At 42.5% G+C, this 6,000-nt stretch overlaps 1 protein-coding gene across 4 annotated transcripts in view; it reads right to left on the reverse strand.

Moving 5' to 3' along the window:
• LOC149433042 (vomeronasal type-2 receptor 26-like) overlaps positions 1–6,000 on the reverse strand; it is an 81,279-nt gene that overhangs the window by 65,723 nt on the left and 9,556 nt on the right. Inside the window, exons 1-2 of one of the 4 annotated variants that reach the window (XM_089664722.1) lie at positions 4,555–4,681; positions 1,767–1,836 (exon numbers count right to left, since the gene is read on the reverse strand). The gene's annotated coding sequence lies outside the window, so the exon portion shown is untranslated. Of the gene's footprint in view, positions 1–1,759; positions 1,837–4,554; positions 4,682–6,000 lie in introns of those variants that run through there. The other 3 variants (XM_089664721.1, XM_089664720.1, XM_089664719.1) reach the window with 3 other exon arrangements.

Genomic DNA, 6,000 nt, shown 5'->3' on the forward strand with positions numbered 1-6,000 from the left:
CAAGAATAACTAAGTTACAAATTCACTGTTACATGTGATGAATTTATCAATAGTATATTGTACACCAGACAGCAGAGGAATGGAATTTTTCCACTTTTTTGCTTTTGACAGATTGTTGAGTAACCCGACACACTGGCCTGGAGATCTTGACGGTGCCTGTATTGCTTGACTATATGAAAAGCGTGGATTGTGATTTGACTCCCTCTTCTCATTGGCTGAGGCAGAGGCAGGAGCCATAGGCTCCCACTGCTGTCAATCACAGCCAGTGGGCCAATGAGAAGAGAGAGGGAGCTGGGCCAAGCCGCCGCTTTGCATGTGAATGGACACACAGAGCAGCTGGTGCCCCCATAGCAAGCTGCTTGCTGTGGGGGCACCTGACAGGAGGGAGGGGCCAGGTGCGTCGGTGGGGGACCCGAGAAGAGGAGGATCCGGGCTGCTCTGTGCAAAACCACTACACAGAGCAGGTAAGTATAACATTAAAAAATAGGCATTTAGAATCACTTTAACTGCCTCCCGCTCGCCATGTAAGGAAATGACAGGTCGGCGGCAGTTCTCTCATTCTGGGAGCACGTCATATGACGTCCTCCCACTCTAACTGCGAATGCGCTGGGACAGAGCAGATCACTGATCAGCGGAAAGAGCCAATGATGTTGGCTCTGTCATGTGATCAGTTGTGTTCAATCACAGAGGATTGCATGTAAACAAGGAAATACCGGTTATCGGCAGTCCTCTCCTCACGCTGACAGCACATGAGGAAAGGAGAGCCGGTAAGCAGCATTCCTCAGAAGGGACATCTACACTGATCATCAGGGCACTGATGATCAGTGCCCTTATGATCAGTGTAGCCCCATCAGTGCCACCTGACAGTGCCCATCAATGCCACCTGCCAGTGCCCATCAGTGCCACATCAATGCCACATATCAGTGCCTACCAGTGCACATCAATGCCACATATCAGTGCCCATCTGAACTGCCTTTCAGTGCCACCTATCAGTGCCAGCCAATGCCGCCTATCAGTGCTACCTATCAGTGCCACCAATCAGTGCCAGCCAATGCCGCCTATCAGTGCCGCCTAACAGTTCCATTCAGTACCACCTAACAGTTCCAATCAGTGAAACCTATCAGTGCAAGTCAGTGCTGCCTATAGTGTTGCCTGTCAATGCCCATCAGTGCCACCTACCAGTGCCTCCTCATCACTGCCCATCAGTGCCGCCTATCAGTGCCCATCAGTTCAGCCTATCAGTGCCCATCACTGTAGCCTCATTAGCGCATTAGGAAAAAAATTACTTATTTACAAAATTCTATAACAGAACCTAAGAAAAAAACCTTTTTTTAAAAAGAAAAAAAACCCAATGGTGATTAAATACCACCACAAGAAAGTTCTATCTGTCTCAAAAAAATTATAAAAATGTCATATGAATACAGTGTTGAATGACCGCGCAATTGTCATTCAAAGTGCGACAGCACTGAAAGCTGAAAATTGGCCTGGGCAGGAAAGGGGGTGAAAGTTCCCGGTAGTCGAGGGGTTAAAGTCATGGGTGAAGGAGGGGTGAATTTTTGATTTTTTGAATATGATTATGTGGATGGTGCCACTTACTGTATTTATTCATTAGTTCTATTTTACCGTCCTGACAACCAAGGCTGAATATTTCAGACAATTTCAGGATGTAAGATTCAGACATTTCTTCCTAGATTGGGAGTCCCCCTGGAAATTGGTATCTATTATCATGCATTGTGATATCATTAGCATACACATTTACCGTTTACCAAAATGTCTTCTAGCTTCTAGTGCTCTGGAAGGTTATGTTCTTCTTAGCTGAAGCACCCTCTTGAAGACCTGCAAATATGAAAACAAATTAGTCTCGGCCAGACAGAAAACCTGCAACTGTCCTCACTTGACCTACTCATAAGCAAGAGAGGAAATAATGCAAAAATCTCAGCTAAGCCCAGCAAAAATACGATAGATCCTGTATCAGGAGAGATGGTGCTAAAGCTGCAGTGGGTGGCTTTGTGCTGCACCTGTAGAGGTCCAGCATGGGGAAGGTTGGTGCTGTAGCTGGAGGGGCTTACAGTAGGAGAGGTGGTACCACAAATAGAGGGGCCCACTAAAGGAGGAATGATGCCACGTCTGGAGGAAGCCTGCAGTTGAAGGGGGGGGGGGGTTATGCAGCTAGAAAGGACCTGCAGTAAGAAGGGTGGTGCAGCACATGGAGGAGACCTTCAGTAGAAGAGGTGGCAATGTGACTGGAGAGGGGCTTATTTTAAAATAAATGTATTTGGATTTCACAAAAAGGCAGGTCAATAAAGCAATGAAGTGGACATCGAGTCTTAATAGATGAGCTGACAAGTTAAAGTCATTTCAGTTAAGGCAAGACATGGAAGAAACATTTGTACATCATGGTGCAGTATCCAAAGAAAAGAGCCAGGACACATGGATGGAAAATCTCATAGGGGTCATTGCTGGCCCTAGGGGTCGGGAGGATCCCAGGAGACCATTAACCTAGTCAAGATGGATAGTACAAATGAGTATGTAAACATAGCTGAGGGGGCCTTTTGATGTATAAACTCTCAGCCTCACAATACACAGAAATTGTCCAGCTCATGGGACAACAATCTAAGCACCAACATACAAAGAGTGACCATCAGTAGGGCAGGTCAACCGAGCCATTAAGTAAAGCCAATGAAATTTTGACCAACTCCAATGAAACTTTGACCACACTCCTACAAAACTTTGACCACTCTCCAACAAAACTTTGACCACTCTCCAACAAAACTTTGACCACTCTCCTACAAAACTTTGACCACACTCCTACAAAACTTTGAGCACACTCCTACAAAACTTTGACCACGCTCTGACGAAACTTTGACCACGATCCAACAAAACTTTGACCACGCTCCAACGAAACTTTGACCACACTCCAAGGATGTACCAGATAAATCCTCCATTTATTCGAATCTTGATATATAGACATGGATCACAACTCAAACATACATACAGAGGACAGTTAATGCGTTCGTGTGATTAAGCACATGTATCAGCACATGTATCAGGAGAGATGGTGCTAAAGCTGCAGTGGGTGGCTTTGTGCTGCACCTGTAGAGGTCCAGCATGGGGAAGGTTGGTGCTGTAGCTGGAGGGGCTTACAGTAGGAGAGGTGGTACCACAAATAGAGGGGCCCACTAAAGGAGGAATGATGCCACGTCTGGAGGAAGCCTGCAGTTGAAGGGGGGGGGGTTATGCAGCTAGAAAGGACCTGCAGTAAGAAGGGTGGTGCAGCACATGGAGGAGACCTTCAGTAGAAGAGGTGGCAATGTGACTGGAGAGGGGCTTATTTTAAAATAAATGTATTTGGATTTCACAAAAAGGCAGGTCAATAAAGCAATGAAGTGGACATCGAGTCTTAATAGATGAGCTGACAAGTTAAAGTCATTTCAGTTAAGGCAAGACATGGAAGAAACATTTGTACATCATGGTGCAGTATCCAAAGAAAAGAGCCAGGACACATGGATGGAAAATCTCATAGGGGTCATTGCTGGCCCTAGGGGTCGGGAGGATCCCAGGAGACCATTAACCTAGTCAAGATGGATAGTACAAATGAGTATGTAAACATAGCTGAGGGGGCCTTTTGATGTATAAACTCTCAGCCTCACAATACACAGAAATTGTCCAGCTCATGGGACAACAATCTAAGCACCAACATACAAAGAGTGACCATCAGTAGGGCAGGTCAACCGAGCCATTAAGTAAAGCCAATGAAATTTTGACCAACTCCAATGAAACTTTGACCACACTCCTACAAAACTTTGACCACTCTCCAACAAAACTTTGACCACTCTCCAACAAAACTTTGACCACTCTCCTACAAAACTTTGACCACACTCCTACAAAACTTTGAGCACACTCCTACAAAACTTTGACCACGCTCTGACGAAACTTTGACCACGATCCAACGAAACTTTGACCACGCTCCAACGAAACTTTGACCACACTCCAAGGATGTACCAGATAAATCCTCCATTTATTCGACTCTTGATATATAGACATGGATCACAACTCAAACATACATACAGAGGACAGTTAATGCGTTCGTGTGATTAAGCACATGTTTTTGTGTGAAACGCATTAACTGACCTGTATGTTGGAGTTGTGAACCATGCTTTTATATGAAAATTCTAATAAATGGAAGCTTTAACTGGTACATCGTTGGAGTGTGGTCAAAGTTTTATTGCGTTTACTTGATGCTGTGCTCACGGATCGGAGCTGCACCTGCTGATGTCCAGAGTTTACTCTATGGTTCTTTAATTTTTAGGTAAATCATTCAGAAATTACATTTTTAAACATTTTAAGTGCAAGAAATATAAAATCAGACACAAACAACAGTAAAATAAAAGTTTAAAATTGAAAAAAAAAACCTAACCAGATCTACATGGTCTCAGCACAGTGCAGAGATTGGATCACTTGAACATTAGGTCCAAGCTGATGTTGCAAGAATCACTGACTCTCCTATAATTATCGTCAGCAAGCTGATGGCAAAACAAGAGTTTGTAGAATTACCCCATCAAAAGGTCCTAAGGATGTGTTGTAGGTGTGATTGAGTATTTTGTTATGTCCAGTGAACACACTCTTAATGTCAACTTTACTGGGAACATCTATTTTTCTTTATGACAAGGTTTCACAATCTGAAAAATAGCATTTTTATTTTTTTAAACAGAGTGAAGTTATAATTTGCTAGATAACAAATATGATATAGTTCTAATGTAAGTTTCTTCTGGGAGGTCTGATGTGTCCTACTAACCCTCTGGACCGTGTAATAGTCGTGTTTGGTACCGAGGTACTATCTTCTCCTACATTAGATAAAAACATTTTTTAAGAATGTCATTCCATTAGAATAAAACTTCACTTTGTGGAGTTCAGTTTTACAAATGTAATCCAAACCATTTACAACTTGACCATTTGTGACAGAAGTCGTCTGAAGACCAAGGAGTTTATAATATCTCTGCATTCCTTCTGACTGCCTGTTTTCTGTGCTACATTCTGTCTTTAATATCTGCTTAACATAGACAGAATAATAGACAAAACAGAAGATTTTAATATGACCATTTTTGTTACTGAATTGTAAAATTTTGGGGAAAATTAGGGTGTTGTGTTCAGAGCCACTTCCGCTTTCTCTCCACAGAATTTGGAGTTTGGGTTTTTGAGACCTCACTATCATCACAGCCTTATAATAGGCACGGGGAAGGGATGAACTGCCCTGGGTTCAGCTCAAGCAGGGTTCAAACTTTGGATGCCAATCCTCACTGAAGGCAATGGGACCGAATCTGTCAAATCAAAAATACCCATTTTCTGGGCTAATAGGCAAACGGTTGTCAAAAATAACAGCATGGGGATGGACACTGCTCTGGGAACAATATACCAATGCCAAAAAAAAAGTTAAAAATAAATTCAGCTGGGAGCAGTGGTTTTGTAAAGCAAGGAAATGACATTTCCCTCCCGAATTCTCTCCTTTTTTTTTTTTTCTAAAGTAATGCAATTTAACCCTTTGCTATGCCCACTCATAAGTTAACCCATTAATGTGCTGCTGCAATTCACACCTCTACCTTCACCCACATATATTATTATTATTATACAATATTTATAAAGCGCCAATGGTTCGCTCAGCGCTGTAAATTACAAAGGGGGACAGAACATGTGACAGAACAATACCAATACAATGCAAACATATACATACAATGCATACATATACAGTAACGTCTCATACCCCTTGTCCTGACATCCACCTAAAACTTCACAATGCTTATCAATGAATATATATATATATACAGTTGCAAGAAAAAGTATGTGAACCCCTTGGGATTACGTGGAGTTTTGCATGAATTGGGCATAAAATGTGCTCAGAACGTCATCTAAGTCACAACAATAGAAGAATACAGTCTGCTGAACATAATACTACACAAACATTAGATGTTGCCATGGTTTAATTGCACGTAACATGTAAACATT

The sequence above is a fragment of the Staurois parvus genome, unplaced genomic scaffold, assembly GCF_062004578.1.
Source record: "Staurois parvus isolate SC_StPar_1 unplaced genomic scaffold, SC_StPar_1.0 ptg002010l, whole genome shotgun sequence".
Taxonomy (NCBI): domain Eukaryota; kingdom Metazoa; phylum Chordata; class Amphibia; order Anura; family Ranidae; genus Staurois; species Staurois parvus.